We start from the raw sequence: 18,511 nt of genomic DNA, 5'->3' as shown, positions 1-18,511 counted from the left end.
TAGTAAAAAAATTCTTTTGCACACTTGATCCTTAAATTTCAAAAATAAAATAAAATTTAAAAATACCAGGAAGAAGACGTTACTCCCAGCCAGACTTTGACCATAAACACTCAGACTTCCACTTTTCTTTATATTTCCAAATAAAATCTAAGATGACAACTGAGCTGGGGAATTCTTTTTACAACAAGGATGAAATCTCCACTAAAATATTTAGAACAGAAAAAAAAATTATCTGCTTAACCTTAGAGAGGCCACTGTGGTTCAGACATAAAGTGAGGGAGGATAAACCCCACACACTGAACAAATGCAACACTGGAAACTTAATAGGGCAAACATTTAAGAATTACTACTACATATTTCACTCCCTCTCAGCTTAAATCAAGATTGCTTAAGCAAGTGAAATCTGTCTAGGGTCTACTCGGAATTGTTTATCTCTTTCCTCTATTTTCTTCCTCTTGCTTTTTATTTAACTCCATTTTGCTTCCGTATTTTGCATATCGATTGCTATTCAGTACCTCAGACAAGGAAACATGAAAGGAACACAGAGGAGAGAATATCTACATAATTATCTTATGGAGACGACAACACTTTGTTATATACAGGGTTTAAGTCATTCAAGAACAGGATCCAAGGGGAGGAACAACTCTAGAAAAACAAGCTTTCTTGTCCGGTTGACTGGCATTCAGAAAGTCAGTCCCTATTGCCCACAGTAACAATTTGTAGTCTGTTTGGCAGAGCGAGGAATCTCACTGCAGTCTCCGTGGTTTAAAGAAAATGTATCTACAGCAGCTTGGATCCGAGTTTTAAAAATGTTCCATGTTATTTTAGTCCAAGGCAAGCCTTTTAAAATTAAAAGAAAATGTTGCCTTTAATTAAAGATTAAGCAGTGAAAGTTCTTTTTAAAGGAACGCGCTTTTCTCACAAAGTAGAACAGTGAAAAGAAAGTAGCTGGATTTTGAAATCTGCTGCTCTCTCCACAGAAAGGCTACCCTCTCTCTCTCCGGCCCTCCCTCTCTCTGAATGCTTTAAAGCAAAAATATGTGAAAATCATTCATTTGTGGAACAATATTTCGGATGCTTTTGCCATTGCCGTTGTGGATATTTGGCACAACCAGACTTTTTCCAGAATTTTAGCAGCGAGGCTGGAATGAGAAGGTGGGGCAGAGATACACATTACGCTCCGCTAAACGCAAGCCCCTCGCCGGAAAATTTACTCCGTTTTGCTGGAATCAAATGATTCTCCGTCAGGTATGTGCAACGTAGCACATTTCACCACTGAGCAAAACGAAAATATGGGGCTTTCTCCAGAGCCCCACTTTGGCAAGGTGCTGAGGTGCTACAGCGGGAGAAGCGGCTGCTCTCGAGAAGATTTTCAGCAACAATGGGCCATCTGAAAATCATTACTGCACAGCAGTGGATTTTTCCACATGTTCATATGCTGGACAAGCAGGTTGCCCTTGAAGTATTGTTCCCTGGGGGGAGAAGGAAAACCCAGAGAAAAGTACTCTAATGTCAGATCACTGTTTAGCTAGAGCCAGACAAAAATATGGGCCAAACGATCTTTGGGCCATGCTGCTGGCAAAACTATAGGGTGAAGGGAACAGAGAACGCTAATGGAGAAGAGAAAGGAATGAGGTCTGTGATGAAGGCAGGAATGGCAGATAGGAGGGGTTTTTTTTTTAATGCCGAAGAGAGAAGTAAATATAGAACTCTCTTGTCTTTCATTACTTCTCACAGTAAAGACATCTATGTTCATAATGCCAAAGGACTTAGAAAAAAATTACTCTTTCTCCCTGCGTACAATCTCTTGCCTCTGTTTTTGATACAGCTGTTTAAAAAAGAAACTGTTGGAGTGACAGAAAATTAGGTTCAAAAGGGAGAAAGATAACACATGTATGGAATTTGCTGTGCAAATTTGCATTACTTGGGCTCAAAGAAGGTAAATAAATTGTCAGAAATGTGTAGGGTTATTTGTATTTATTCAAGGGAAAATATTTTTTAAATGAGTTAAACTAAAAACAAAGGCAAAACAGAAAATGTGTATCTACGATTCTGAAATAAAACATAAAAGCAGTATACATTTGCACTCCAGACATATTTCAGAAGCATGGGATTAATGTCAGTGATGCCAATCATACTGTTATTATCATTACTGATGTTGTTATAAGTAACAAATACATATTTTCACAAATTGAATTCTTGTGCTTCTGTCTATAACTGCATGGGCACAGGATCGGACTATATGATCCTCGGGTTTCCTTCCAACTCTACAATTCTAAGATTTATGACATTTTGTGTATCGGGGGACTCTGATATGGTGTTTTCTTTTTTCTTGGTTTCCGTAAAAACCTGCAGTTCATATTTTTACACTGAAGTGATGTCACTGAAAGAAAAATGGAACTATTCCTAAAAGGTTTGACATGTGCATATTGTAGCACAACAAGATCACAGAACAGATTGTGCTCTTTTGAATTTGTAGAAGCAAGACAGATTAAAAACCCCCCCGTTATGTCTAAGCAAGCAAGGATGTTCACACCAAGACATGGATAAAGCTCACATTTTTATAGAATGTCTAATTTTGCACATAATTTACACAAATGAATTTTCCACACTACAAACTCCAAGCCTTCCAGTTGTATAAATCTATGAGTTACAGCACATAACATCTAGTTATGTGATATGAAGTTATCATACCTTTCCACTTAATACTGGAGCACAGCCCTTTATACTATAGAGACCATCACATTTTCTATATTGCCTGGCACCTCCTGATATGGACCCAAAATATTACTGCAATCTGCTACAACAGAACCTAGATCACTGGACAATCAGAAAGAGACAAGGTTATCTATCATTCAAAATGAAGAGAATAGTGGTGTTAAAAAGCACACAGAGAACATCTGAACCACCAAATTATTATCAGTTCCCCTTAACCACATACACAGAGTCCTCTAAACATAGCAGCATCTGAGCACAGATTTTAATGTGGGGTCACAGGAGCATAGGGAATGTACAGAATATAGAATACTAGTGCAATATAGGTCACCTCCACACCATAAATGCTAGTGCTAGTGCAATATAGGTCACCTCCACACCATAAATTTAAAGCACACTGCTTTCCCCAAAGAATCTTGGGAACTGTAGTTTTCTCCCTCATAGAGCTACAATTCCCAGGACCTTAGCAAACTACAGCTCCCAAGATTCCTTGGGAGAAGCCATGTGCTTTAAATGTATGGTGCGGATGTGACCTATGGTCACCACAAAAAAGACAATTTGCTTCTCCAGAGACAAATGATGAAGTACCAGTCTCACTCTTCTTATAACCTACCAGTTGGCCCAGATGCCAGTGTCTTACAGTGAGTGAAATAATGTATTCCCCCAAAACAGCAGCATCTAAACTGTATTCCTTCCTGGAAACCTTTGGCTGTCAGGTAATCCTCAGTGAGAAGATCAATGGGGGGGGGGGGGAAGCATTGCTATTTAAATTAGAAATGGTTAGTGAATGTCTTCATCCATATCTAAACAATGAAGACTACTAAGGATCAAAAGTCCTGCTCCTAAAAATATTACCATTACAATGAAAGATTTGAAAGAAAGAATTCTTTTACACTTTGCTGGGAAATATGAGAGCCTCTTCAATTAAGGACTAAAAACAATCATTGTATTGAATTTGGAGGGAAAGCGTTAAAAAATTTTTTATTGCAGGCATTTGGCATTTCTCCCTAGAAAGTTGAATATATAATGTGGATATCCAAAATGGTTACCAGTCAGCTAGCTTCCTAGTTATATGGAGGGTTTGTCCTGTTTCTTCATTATTTGGAGAATAACTGTAAAAGCTGAGTAACTATTCATAAAACCTGTGCTACCTTTTAATAACAGATTAATTGACTGCTGCAAAAATTATCATCACAAATAAATGACATCAAATGGTTCTTTTTGCCACCTATTTTTTGGGGGAAAGCTTTTGGCGAGGTTGTTCGATTTCTTTGGGCTGCTCTGACTCAGGCCAACTCTGTTTTCAAAATACTGCTATTAATTTTATCACTGCTGGAAATGAGGTTCTCTATTGCGGATTGATGTCAGTTGTCATTATGTTCTGTTTATTGTGTTTCATTATTATAATCTGCATCTTCTTGTATTCACTGTCAACAGCTTTATGTATTTATAAAGAAAAGTGGGATATAAGTTTATATGAAAAGACCTCAAAAAGTACATCTATGCAAGGAGTTTGTATATTTATTTAAAAGCATTTCCAAAATGCTTAAGACAGTATTTAAAATCTCTTAGCATTTACAAAATGAAAACAATCCAAAAACACCCCCCCCCCAAAAAAATCCCACAAGCAAAATACCTTTATGGACGCCTTTGGAAGGAAGGATGAGATATGCATTTAATTAAGTAAGTAAGTAAGTAGGTAGGTAAATACAGAGACAATAAAGAGAGAAGAAGCAACAACGGTGTCCAATCTTACAGGTCATGAAAAACCTGAACAAAAAGACATAAGATGTCTGAAGCAACTGGTGGATGATGCTTCATATGGTGTTCCATAGTGAGGGCAATATCAGAAAATACCCATGAAGAGATCACCAGGCTGTGACATTCTGTAGTGTCAGGTGCCACAACTAATTTTCTCTCCTGATGATCTAAGTGATCTTACAAGGTTAGTTAATCTGGTTCCAAGTTGTTCAGGGCATCAAATGCAAGTCACAAAACCTTTAACATGGCCCAGTGGCAGCTGCTGCACTTCCGCTCCACAACCTAGAAATAGCATTCTGCACCACCACCAGCTTCCACACCACTTTCAAGGGGAGCCCAACACAGAGTACATTACAGTAGTCTAATCATGAGTTTACCAATGGATGAATCATGGTGGCCAAGTTTTCCCTGTTCAGGAAAGAGTCTACTTGGCATATCAACCTAAGTCAAAGAGGTTACCTGGCTTGCCAGTGACACAGATGCATCTAGGAGCAGCCCCCCACCCAAACTATGTAACTGTGTGACACCAATCCAAATTAACCAGAGCTGGGAGCTGCTCAGCCACAGAGTCTTTGTCTTACCAGGATTCTGTCTTTGTCTGTTCGCCCTCCTGCAGCCCAACAATGCACCCAGGTGCTGATTAAGTACAATCACAGATCTCCAGATTCAGATGTAAGAAATACCGTTCAGTGTCATCAGAATACTGATGATAACATGCATCAAATCTCCTAGTGGCATTGAAGAGCACTGGAGACAAAATAGCACTCTGTCTGTGGCACCCAACTGCCTGAGGGCAGATGCATAACCCCCCAGTGCTATCCTCTGAACCCAACTCTGTAAGCAGGTGCCACCATCTCCCAACTCACAGAGCTGGTCCGAGATGGTAGTGTGGTCAACAGTAAAATGACTGAGAGATCAAGTGAGACCAATAGGATCAAACTCATCCTTTCTCCCGAAAAAGGTAATCCACCTGGGCAACCAAGACAGATTCTGCCTCAAGCCCAGGCCTACACCATCAGTATCATCAAATTCCTTCAACTGTTTGCAGATGTACCACGGATACCCTTTTAAACACTTTATCAAAAAATGGGTATTTGTGACCAGGGACATTACCACCTGCTACAAACCACCAGGCACCAACACCTCATGCAGATACATGTCAACCACTCCCTGAACCATCTGGCTACACCAGGCTAGCTACACCACCCATGGTGGTCAAGAAGCAACAGAACATATTGTGCTGAAACCACTACCAGTACGTTTCTGAGCTCAATTCAAAGTGTTGGTGCTGACCTTTAAAGCCCTAAAGTCCTGTATACCTGAAGGAGCATCTCCACCCCCATCATTCAACCCAGACACTTAGATCCAGCGCCAAGGGCCTTCTGTTGGTTCCCTCATTGCGAGAAGTGAGGTTACAGGGAACCAGACAGAGGGCCTTCTTGGTAGTGGCACCCACCCTGTGGAACGTCCTCCCATCAGATGCCAAGGAAATAAGCAGCTATCTTATTTTTAAAAGACATCTGTAGGCAGCCCTGTTTAGGGAAGTTTTTAATATTTAATGCTGTGTTGTTTTTAACACTTGATTGGGAGCCACCCAGAGTGGCTGGGGAAACTCAGCCAGATGGGCAGGGTATAAATAAATTACTATTATTATTATTATTATTATTATTATTATTAGCACCTTATCCACATTCTCAGACCTCACTGGAACCCAGCTGGTGTGCTTGCACTTATGGAAGGACTGTTGACCCCAGTGGAGGTGTCCATTAACAGATGAGGAGGGAAAGTGATTTTTCCTATTTCTGCCATCCCAAAAATAAGTCCTATAGAGCTGGGGGACCCTCCGAAACAAAGTGGAAGGTAGAATTGGGGGGGGGGGGGAGTTGTAGAAGGAATAAAACAGCTTCCCGCTTTTGTTAGCTGACACCTACGCTGGATCAAGAATTCTTCCATGAATGCAAGAATACGCGTTGGACTCCTTCCACCCAAAACCTGCAATATTATGCACACTTGTTTGGGAGTCTGAACATACCCTTTTGGAGCACAAGGGGTTGGTGGTGGTAATTCTGTTTTACTCATCTCCTTTCAAGACAAATCTGTTGAAAGGTTTCACAGAACTGGTGAAGTATTGCCAATTAGAACATAAAACTGAAGGTGGCTGGGATAAAAAGACCCACAGCTTTATGGTGTGTTAAAATCAGTGAGATTTTATTTTCTTTTTGCTTCACTGGAATGCAGATCCTACCCTAAGCGCTCCTCAGAAGATCCACTGATACATGCTAAAGAAATTCTGGTTTCGCTCAGTCAAGCGCTTCCATCATGGAGTCTCTCTGCTCTTGCAATTATGGCCAAATGGCCAGTTTCAGCAGAATGCGTAAATCAGTTCTTAAAATCATGGTAGGTAAAACACAAAACCTCAGATCTATAAAGGGACACAGGATTTGCTCAAACATGAGGATATACTGGTTCATCAACTCTGGCATTGCATGAAACAGTCTATGAAGTCACAAAGAACCTAACTCAGACAGGTAAGTTAGGAAACTGTTATTAGGAGTGAAGAGTATTAGCTTATAAGAACATTTTTGACCCTTTTCAAAATCCACTTGGAAAAGGTACTCTTAGGGGAAGCCCTCTTGTAATTCACTTTAACCATCAGTCACAATCCTTTAAAATGGAATGTGACACAATGGTTATTAGAAAGAAACTGCAGAAGTCCAGAGATACCAAAACGTTTGCAAAACAAAATGCTGTTTATTTCCAAATTCCGATTCAATTTATTTTAACAAATGATACCACCAGTAGCCTGGAAGCCCAAACAGCTTCTCTGCCTGTGAAGGGACAAAGCCAACAGTCATGTAGCCGCACTTCCAGCAGCTGATCAGTACTGGCCCTTGTTGCCACTGGGGAAGAGGTGAGGTATCTGGACTCAATCCCAATGCCCTCTTACTCTTCCCAGGAGAGACTGGGTGCTCCTGTTCCAGGAGTACAAACCCTGCATCAATGTGCGACCACTGTTTGGTTGAACAGTGGGAAGAGCCACTATTTGCACGAAGAAAGTCTTATGTCCAATCCCTGGCATCATATCCAGGTAGGACACTGGAACACAGGTGAGAGCTTTATTAGAAAGCAGGGGACACACAGGCACTGTCTAGTATTTTTAAAGAGCAAATCTGGTAATCTGATAATTTGGTAGCAGAAATCACAACTAAAGGTGAGGGGCTGCGATGAAATGGGAAATGGCCCACGTAGACAACAGCTACAATCCGACTAAAACCAGAATAAGGGGAAATGTAACTGGCTGAAAAACGCTGCACTTTTAGAAAGTAAAAAGCTTTTAAAACCCCCCATTTTATACCAGGTCTGCCGGGGAAGCTATTATTTCTTTTTCAGGTATGTCTACTCTCTGCAAATTGCCTCCAGTTTTATTTCCCCCTTCAAAGAGCAAGAGATTTGCAAGTGCATTAATGCACAGACAGATATCATTGAGAGGTACCTGCTTAAATCCATTCAGCACAGATGGGAGAATAAGTCCGGTGCTTTGCCAAGTTTCAACCCAGACTGAATTTTTACAGCTGGATTATAAAAGCTTGGCTATGTATATTTTAAAAAAGGGTTTTGTGGAAATACTGATACAACCTTTAAACGCAGTGGTACGAACAGCACCATGATAGCCTAATTTTACACAAGGGGCATGGGTTGATCAGACAGAGGCACAGGCAGAATTTAACAAATTGTTAGTCGCCATTGTCTTATTTACATCAAGCAGTAGCAATAGACTGGAACCTACAAAAATACCTCCCAGGTATAAGGTTTCAAGTCAGACATTTTTCCAGAAAGAAATGAAGTCTTTACGGGCTCTCCTTTCCCTTCATATTACTGCCAAGAACTACAGTCTCCCCAAATCTAACTCCCCCTCCACGCTACTGTAGAATTAACATTTTGGGCTTTCCGTTAATCATACTCTTGCTTCCTCATAAGTATGTATGCGTGTCACTTCCATTCAACTGAGCACTAAAGCTTTACTTCAAACATGTGCTCACACAGGGTGGGTGGCGAATGGTCGGGTGACAACATTCTCCTGCAAGAAAAAAAACCCTGTTAAAAGAGAGAGCTCTGCTCCTGAAAATTATATTTTAGCCATATGCACAGGCTTTAGTGTACTAAAATGTACACACACACACACACACACACCCCTGTCCAGAGGTCACAAGGAGGAACTGGAACGCTCAAACCAAGCACAGCAGAAGGTAGATGATCAACACAAAGCACTAATTGAAAAATAGCTTAATCGTTTTCAACATTTAAGCTTTGGGCATGCAGTATTAGAAACCAAATAGTCTTTCAGAAAGGATTTAATGTGTGCAATTTCAAGGGCAGTTCTTCAAAGTGAAGACATGACCCCTTCCTGCATATACTTAGGGTCAAACTGCGCATGACCCTGAACATGTCAACTACATCAGTATTTTTAAAAACTTTCACTGCAGGTGTAGGGGCCTCCATTTTGGGGGGAACTTCAGCAGACAGGGAGAGGACCACATGCTGCAGTCAGTTCCAATGAAAATCTGGGAGGCGCAGAAGCTATTAAACATTTCTCAAAACCGATGTGGTTTCTAGTGGTGCACTTAGCATCGCATGTCGTTTGCCCATCATGCTGCTGCTAGACACTTTACACAGAAGCCAAAACAAAACAGTATTCACCACAGTAAATACAATGCAAAATGAAGCGGATTCCCCATGCACTCAATAGCCATATACTTTGGGAGCATATACTTGGGAGGCCCATAGGGACGCAGGTGGCACTGTGGGTTAAACCACAGAGCCTAGGACTTGCTGATCAGAAGGTCGGCGGTTCAAATCCCCACGACGGGATGAGCTCCTGTTGCTCGGTCTCTGCTCCTGCCAACCTAGCAGTTCGAAAGCACGTCAAAGTGCAAGTAGATAAATAGGTACCGCTCCGGCGGGAAGGTAAACGGTGTTTCCGTGCACTGCTCTGGTTCGCCAGAAGCGGCTTAGTCATGCTGGCCACATGACCTGGAAGCTGCACGCTGGCTCCCTCGGCCAAAAAAGCGACATGAGCGCCGCAACCCCAGAGTCGGCCACAACTGGACCTAATGGTCAAGGGTCCGTTTACCTTTTTTTACTTGGGAGGCCCAGCCAATGGCGGCTTGCACATCTCCCCTTCACACCTCATGTGCAAAGATTCCACAGAATGTGGCTTTCTCCATCTTCTGTATTTTCTCTTCAATTAGAATCATGGCGCTTTCTTTGCACACATACATTTTCCTACACATCCATGCACAGCCAGGGTGAATAATGCTGTACATAATTACTCCAGTGCTCATAACCAGGCATTGGCTGCCCATACATTACCAGGCCAAGTTCAAGCCTTTCTTCTTCATTTACAAAGCCTTTAACAACTTGGGTCCAGGATACCTTGAGCCCTATCCCTTATATTCCTGCTCTATCACTACCGTCTTCAGGGGAGCGCTGCCCCATGACTTGGATGCAGAGTATCTACCAGGAGCAATTCGTTTGTTAATGTGGGCCCGATTTTATGGTGCTTCCTTTCAGTTGAGGTCAAACTGGGCCCCTCACAACGGAACTTATTATTTTATTCCAGCAGGTGTTTTGATTGAACTCTGATTTTACAGTTTAAACTCATTTTTAGCCTTATTGGGTCACCGCTTAATGACAACTGTGATTAAGTGGTATGCAAATTGTTGGAATAAATTGCAGCTTCAACTCATAGCAAGGTCTGCAAGAGGCAGCCACTTCCACTGAGCAAGCAGGTTGCATATACTGCCCCCTGAGTCACTCAGTTCGAATTTACTTTCATAGGGAGGTAGCCAAGTAGCTGCCCACTGGGCTTTTAAATTGTCCTCCCCATGGGACTATGAAATTAGTGGCATCTGCTTGTAACAAAACTGAAGTGGATTGCACCAAAGCCCCCCCCCCCCACTAAGCTAAGAGGAAACTTTTCAAAATTTTGCAAGCTAGGTGAGTGTGAGTGTAATGTCAGTAAGAAATACGATATGCGACCCATATATATCCAGTGGGACATGAATTAACTATTTTAACCCACCTGGCCTTAAAGAAGATTTAAAATTAAATCAGCAATTTATTGTTTCTTCGGGGTCTCGTTTTCTTTTCCAGGTTTCACACTCTTTAAATATGCTATCTTTAAAATGGTGGCTTTCTTACAAAATTTGGTTGGCCACAATCCTAAATGGGGACCAGGTGCTGGAAGAGTTTCACGGAGGCCAGAATAGCCAGAAAAGAAGTCTTCTTTTTTAATATCGCCCAGATCCTTACACACCTTAACTGGATGGAGATTAGAAAGCTTCTTGGCCCCAGTACAGGAAGAGTGAAGTCATGACTAAGCCCCATTGGAGCAAGTGTGTTGGGCCAACCAGAAGGAGATGGAGACAGATTTGTGGACTCACCCCAGTCACACAGCAAGGAATGTCAATCCCTTCCCCGCCCTGTAGCTTCACTTCTCCATTATAGTCATCTAGGCTACCTATCCTTAGCCAAATGTTGATGCCAGAAGCAGTGGCATAGCGTGGGTTGTCAGCACCCGGGGCAAGGCAAGTAATTTGCACCCCCTAACCCGTGAGCCAGGTAGGGGCAGAGAGCTACGAGTGCGAGTGCACCCCCCCGATGTTGCGCCCAGTGCGGCCAGCCCCCCTGCACCCCCCACACTACGCCACTGGCCAGAAGTGTGCTCAACTAAAAGGAAGGCACTTCTGCAGACAAATGAACCTGGATTTTTGACAAGGTGTTGCCATCAGGGGGAGGAAAAATGGCTTTGGGGTCCCTCCTTTTGCTTGCCACTTCTTGCTGCATCATCATCCTGTACAAAACCTCCCACAGTGTGCCAACTGTAGCAAGAATACTATTAGCCCAACGATGGAAGCAAGAAGAACTACCAACAAAAGAAGACTGGCAGGTGAAACTGATGGACTATGCCGAGTTGCCAAAATTAACCGGGAAAATTCGGAACCAGCAAGACCAGACTTTCCTGAAAGATTGGAAGAAATTTATGATATATTTGAAAGACAATTGTAATCAGGTGACATCGCTTGTAGGGTTGCAAGAAGTTTTGTAAGGGGAACTATATGAATTATTGCAAAAAAGGCCTAAGAAGGAGTTTATTTAGTGTTTGGATTTTATAGCAATAACTATTAAAATAAAATGTAAAATCAGAAAGAAAGTTAGAAAACCATTAGTCGAGGTTGACGGAAGTCCTAGGCTGTGATAGCCAAAGGTTTGTTATATTGTATAAGATGGGATGTTATGTTTGGAATACGTGTGCAAAAACAAATAAAAATTATATATATAAAATCTCCCACAGTGCTGCTTTGCTGTAGAGGGTCCCCTCAAAGTCATGGATCTCTGCTGTGTCTCACCTGTTCTGTTTCACCAAAGCACAACCAACAGTGGTTGGACTGGAGGCGCCATAGCTATCTATTTCCCTATGCTCAAGAGCATCCTGAAATTTGGGAGATGAGATCCTCTGATATTTTCTGTCCCTGGGGTGAGTAAGGAAGACAGTGGTGTGTGTGTTCAGTGATAGGCTGCAAACGTTTAACATCACAGGATTATAAAAATTGAGGGGGCTTTTCTGAAAAAATACTTACCATTGCCAATTCTGAGCATGTATGTGGGGTTGTGAGAAGCAATTCAGCAGCTAAAAACTAGCAAAATTATCTTCCAGTGGGTCTTACGTTAAGCAGGAAGAAATAATGTATCACTAGATCAAGGAGCAGGCATGATGGGGTAAAACTGTACAACCTGTTCTATCTTAACTCCAGGTGACAATGCCGACTTGGTCTTAGAGGAACCCCGACAATTATTTTAAGTGCTACCTTTTTGATCCAAAAGATTTGGAGAAGAAACAGAAAAGGAAATGAATAATATGAAAACAATATAATGTGGTAGCTGCTCACCTTGAGACTTAATCCCAGTTCTGGGGTAACAGGAAACCATGGTTTCCTGCTAAAACAGGGATGGGGATAATCTAGCCTTCCAGATGTTGCAGAATACAATTCTTTGCTGGCTGAGGCTGTAGTTGTTGAAGTCTAACAACACTTGGAAAAAAATTGTAGTGTTCGTTATTATGTTAATGTAGATATATACACTATATTATGAAGTATTGCAGCATAGATATATCATTGTGTCCACTGAACCTATATGTTTATTATTTCTTGTGAACTCTTCAGGGCATAATTTAGGATGGATCTGAAAATGATCCTAGAACGTTGTCTGAAGGCAGAAGAGGTCCCCATTGGGTCCAGTGCCTGGGTGGCAGGCTGCCTAAGAGCCACATGTACATCTCCTTGGATTGCACGGTGGAAGAAAGGCAGGATTATAAGTGCAAGATAAAAATAAAATAAATAAGATGACTAATAAGCAGCTGCAAGCCTCTGGCTGCTGCTTTCCCCCATCCACACACCAGGAGGAAGAGATTAAAAGCATCTGCTTCTTGTTTCAAACCAACCACACTTCCCTGTGATGTTGAAACCCTTTACTTTAAATGATAACTTTCACCAAAAAAAAAAAAAGACACCTCAGTTTGATTCTGTAATAATTGTTTAAACAATCCACAATTCCAAGCTCCAGCATCACAGGGAACTGTGGTTAGTTTAAAACCAGAAGCAGAAGCTTCTCATCCCACCCCCCAGGCATGGAAGGAAAAGGAGAGAGGAGCATGTATTCACGTAGCACGAAGCCAATGTTATCTGTTACGTCCGAACCCAGGCATCAGCGACAGGGCAAGAGAGAAATGCAAATAAGATAAGTGCATTTCAGCACTACCTTGGATGCATGGTCAGAATACTTTTTATAAAGGGAGGAGTCGCACATGCATGTATCATCTTTTATATTGCCAAGGAGCAGGTTATATTACCAAAGATAGTAGATTCCTATCCATTCCAAAATGGATAAATCTGACTGACGTCATAAATGGTTTAGCTGACTCTATAGATGCATTTAAAAAAAAAAAAATCAATAGAAACTACTTGGTTGTCACTTGCCCTAGAAGCCACCATCAGTATCATTAAGTAGTATCAAAATACAACCTGTTTTCAGGACCTGTGATAGTCATCTTACAGTGGCAATTAAAGCTAAGCGTTTAAAAAACAAGAATGCTTTAAAACGCCTTTTAGCCAACTTCTTTTTTTTACAAATATCCCATAAATATTACACGTCCTTTACATATCAGTAATGTGAATTCATGCTTTATTTGATATTCTCATTTTCCTGCTGCATGAGTCTGGTTTTGCACTTTGTAGGGGCGGGCATTTGACGATAATGCCCCTTTCCTTTAGAGAAATCTACAGCACATTTCACAAAAATGCAGTTCAGATGTTCAGGAGTGGCTTGAGGGTTTTGGGGTTGTTGTTTTTTGCAAGCCCCTGAATGGTCCTGGAAAAAAGAGCAGCACTTATTGCCCTTTTAAAAACCAAAATAAAATAAAATACATGTTATGTTTTGTAAAAGTTAACTAGAAACAACAAAATTTGGCAAGGCAGACAAGACAGTATACCTATGAATCTGGCCTCTTCTGAACAGTCTTTCAGTTAAGATGTAGAGCACTCTGACTTTTCAGAAGAACCACTGGGAATTGTGGTGTTGCATCTATTGCTACAGAACATATTAAAGGTCAAGCGCCATAAATAGAGGGGCAAAAAGGGAAGTCAATAAGAAAGTGAGGAGAGATCCAAAACCCACAAATTCCCCTCAATGTAAACACCTAAAATAAGTAATAGTCTTCAAAAACAGCCTTTTCAAGATCTCCCCATCTAAATTGCTTCATTTTTAATTGCTCTGGCTTCCCGACCAACACAAATGCAAATAAAATCAACGACGGCCCCATCTTTTCAGTTCTCCTTTGTTCTGTTGTCCACTGCTCTTAATTTCTCAATACGATCTGGAGCTGCTGCTTTCAAATAAGCTCTGGACTGAAGTTCTTAAGAGTTCAATTTCTGTTAAGACGAAGCCTGTGTATACACTACATCTTTGAAGCGCATTATTTTCCTCAAAGAATTCTGGGCACTATAGTGTACACTCATGACAGAATTAATAATTCACAGCAACCCTTAACAAACTACAGTGCCCAAAATTCTTTGAAGGAAATAATGTGCTTTAAAGAGGCAATGTATACCATCAGGCCCTAGAGCTCAATTCAGCTCAGACGTGCTGTAGCTACTCGGTGGCTATGCACTCTGTGCTTTCACAGAGGCATTCACAGCTATTCTTACTTGCTATGTTCCAGGAATAAGCTCTGGTATCAACACCAAGTGCTGGCCCTGAGATCCAACACCAATCAAACCCAAATACAATGCATTTCCCATAGTTACCACAATCTGGGTAACGCAACTCATACATTCCAGTGAGGCGAAAGCCACAATCTTCCCACTCAACACTACTTGAAACTTCTGAGTATATCTTTTACATGTACCAACCAGCTGTCAAGCAAACAATCCATCTTGGTTGTTATAATCACAGATCCTCCGCTAAATTGCAATCAAACACAATTTTTATTGCGTACAGGCCAGCAAAAGTCTACAGTGGTACCTCGGGTTAAGAACTTAATTTGTTCTGGAGGTCCGTTCTTAACCTGAAACTGTTCTTAACCTGAGGTGCCACTTTAGCTAATGGGGCCTACCACTGCCGCTGTGTGATTTCTGTTCTCATTCTGGGGTAAAGTTGTTAACCCGAGGTACTATTTCTGAGTTAGCGGAGTCTGTAACCTGAAGCGTCTGTAACCTGAAGCATCTGTAACCTGAGGTACCACTGTATTTGGGAAAGCAGCATAGCAAAGAAGCAGAACAGTGCTGGCTGCCCAGCCCCACTCCTTGCCCAATGAAGCCTTGCTCACTGGGGTTGCGTGGCTCCAGTGGCAGCTTCCAGTGAGATGTCATGTGACTGCAGTGGCAGCAGGGGCAGGTGGGATGCCCGCAGGGGCACTGCCCCATAGGATTCCACTGCCAGCAGTGGCTGGTTTGCTCTGCCTCATGGGCAGCATAGCCCTGGGGTGCCACATTACATGCTGACAACTACACTAAATTGAGATGTTGGGTGGTAGTGTGGTTGGTTCAGAAGCTTTAATCGTCTGGTTCTTAGCAAGCAGTGCTGATGCACAGAATTTTGCCACTTTGATTTGCACACAGACATTAGGATGAGTAGAGAGCGTGCTACAGCTCTATATTCACACTGTTTGGTGAGTTGTGAGATGGAGATGGCATAACCCTCTTAAGAGAACTGAGTTCAGAAGCTGGCTGTGCAGAACGTTGATTGGCTGGCCCCAGTGGCAATCACTCCGAACAATACAGTCTCATTGCAACAATTATACTTGGGTTAAGATGAATGGCCGGAGAACAGTGGGGAGTCTCGTGTAACAGCAAAGTATAACAAATATATATATATACTTGGTATGGATGCTAATAATTGTGATTTAAGATAGCTTGCACAAACCAACATTCCAAACTAACACTGCAGGATGTAATTAACGTGGCAGAAACTGACTTGGAATACCAGACAGTTTACGTTATCGCCAACACCTCTCTCTTTCTTTCTTTCTTTCTTTCTTTCTTTCTTTCTTTCTTTCTTTCCTTCCTTCCTTCTTTCTTTCTATGGTTTCTATTGAACCATTTTGCACAGGCCACAGGAGAGGTTTGCAATAGAAACAAACAGACAACAAAATCCAGAAAAACACACACAATCCATTTAGAATTTACAACAAGGAGCCACAAAGTGGCAATTAGGTCTCTCCTCCTCCAAATGCCCTCTGGAAAATAGGCTTTGTTAATGGCCGCTAACTATTTTGCTTTTTACATAATTGCCACTGTCTGTTCTTTTTGCATTTCATTTCCTTCTGACCTCACTCCCCCGCCCATCCCGTTAAATGCCTGCCAGTTTAGGATTGCATTTCATACATCTGATGAAGTGGGCTTCAGGCCACTCAAGCTTATGCCATAATAAATGTGTCAGGCTTTAAAAAGGTGCCACAAGACCTTTTTTTGCTGCAACAGGCTTATATGGCTCCCCCTCTGGAAAATGTTTTTGGTTCTGTAATCCAAACTGTATGTATGGAAAGAGGTCAAAATAGCCACACGCTGTTAAGTTCCACTAGGGTTTTTATATGCAGACGTTTCGGAAGACCTCAGAAAATGATAATACATTGTTGAGGATTTAAAAAGAGAGAGAGAAAAAAGAAAGATGCAAGTTATCTTCATGGCATTTACGGAACAGACTGATCCAAGATGGCCAAGATGTTTATAAAAGATAGTAGTAAAATAAATTCTGGAATATAATATATTTTAGAAGTAGATGCAAGGGCTCAATACAACACCACGCCATGTATAAAATAAATTTTGTTCTTTCAGTTTTAGTATGTGCGGGGTGGGGGGGAACCCACTAGAATTGTTTGCAGCTATGAACATGCTATGAATCTACCTCTTTGTTGCTTTGCGCTTTGAATAAAAAAAGTGTTGCAGTGAAAGGTAAGTGTGACTGCATGCTAAATAGGAGAGGTTCTGCACACATAAAAACAGGGAGATTAGAGCGATCGTGTAACAATTTGTAGCTTGTTTTTCCAAATGCTCAGCCCGTTAATGCTGCAGCGGTTATCGTACAGCTGCCGCAGCCTATTAAAAGAGCCTTTTTTCCCCACTCAAAGCTAAAATGCTGGCAGGCAAGAGACAGAGTCCAGTAACAATTTGATTACTCAAGATTATGCCCGTTTTTAAAATTCCAGTTGTGTAAGTATAGAAAACCAGAAGTTTACTTGTCTTAAGTTACCGTGTGCTCATTTGAACAACACTCATTTTAAAACTAAAATTTGGCAGGCGATTATCACATAATGTAGACCAAATGCACTTGGAATGTTGAAAAATAGCTTTCGAAAAACCAAGAGATTTCACTTGGAAAACACTAACTATGCAACCACAGCTCCTACTCTACGCAAAATGTTTTAGAGCACTATGTTATACTGCACCCAGCCAACCTCCTCAACTCAAGGTGTGATCATTTAGTCTTCAAGTGGAAGACCTGCTGAAGTTCTGGAAATCTTGAGGATTAAACCAAACAGAACGTGCATGTCTGAAATCCAGCCAAGCAATCTTCAGAATCCCCACAAAAAGCCTTGAACAGCCTTCCCCAACATGTTGCTCTCCAAATGTTGTTGGACGTTGGCTCCAACCATCATGGCCAGTGGTCAGGGATGATGACTATACAGTCGTACCTTGATTGTCGAACACCTTGCGACTCAAACGTTTTGGCTCCCGAACGCCACAAACCTGGCTTCCGACTGAGTGCAGGAAGCTCCTGCAGCCAATCGGAAGCTGTGCCTTGGTTTTAAAACATTTTCAGAAGTCGAACGGAATTCTGGAATGGATTCCGTTTGAGAACCACGTTATGACTGTATTAATCCAAGCATACCATATATGTGATAAGATCAAACAAAGGATGCCCTGAACTGATCCAGTTTTAGAAAGTTTCAGTTATCTATAGTTTACCAACCCATTCCCCACAGGTCTTCAAGAATGAGGCACTTCTATCTTCCATGGCTGGAATGATTAATACCCCAGCTAAGTTCCTAACTGGTAATTGCTGCCAATCTGTATATGGACTTATCTGAAGATAAGTGTGCAGGAATATTTCAAGATCTGCGGTACCCATTTCAGTACTGGTGGCCTAAACTCAGATATTTTCCACCAGCACCTACTTTCGGTCACACAAACTCTTTTGTGCCTTTCTTGAAGGAAAAAACAGTACAGCAAGTGTATATACACATGCCTGGATACACAAATTAAGAAGACTGTATTTCATAATCTAGTACTGATCATGGCTATCCAAGACAGGTTCTGGATGAGTCTTGGTCACCCATAAAGCCACTGTATTTTAACTGAGCCGAAGTAGATCAACGAGCTGTGTCCTCATGTTGAAACTTATGACTGGTTTTCACATTCAGTTTATCATAGCAACACTTGGGAGGCTAACCAGGTCATTCACTCTCATCCGAAAACATCCA

The 18,511-nt window shown here is 41.6% G+C and overlaps 1 protein-coding gene across 4 annotated transcripts in view; it reads right to left on the bottom strand.

Moving 5' to 3' along the window:
• Nucleotides 1–18,511, bottom strand: part of MKX (mohawk homeobox) — a gene marked incomplete at its 3' end in the record, with an annotated part of 59,774 nt that overhangs the window by 17,882 nt on the left and 23,381 nt on the right. The gene's annotated exons all lie outside the window — the stretch shown is intronic.

The sequence above is a fragment of the Podarcis pityusensis genome (assembly GCF_964106645.2).
Source record: "Podarcis pityusensis genome assembly, chromosome: 12".
NCBI classification, from domain to species: domain Eukaryota; kingdom Metazoa; phylum Chordata; class Lepidosauria; order Squamata; family Lacertidae; genus Podarcis; species Podarcis pityusensis.
This window is presented reverse-complemented; position numbering and strand designations above follow the sequence as displayed.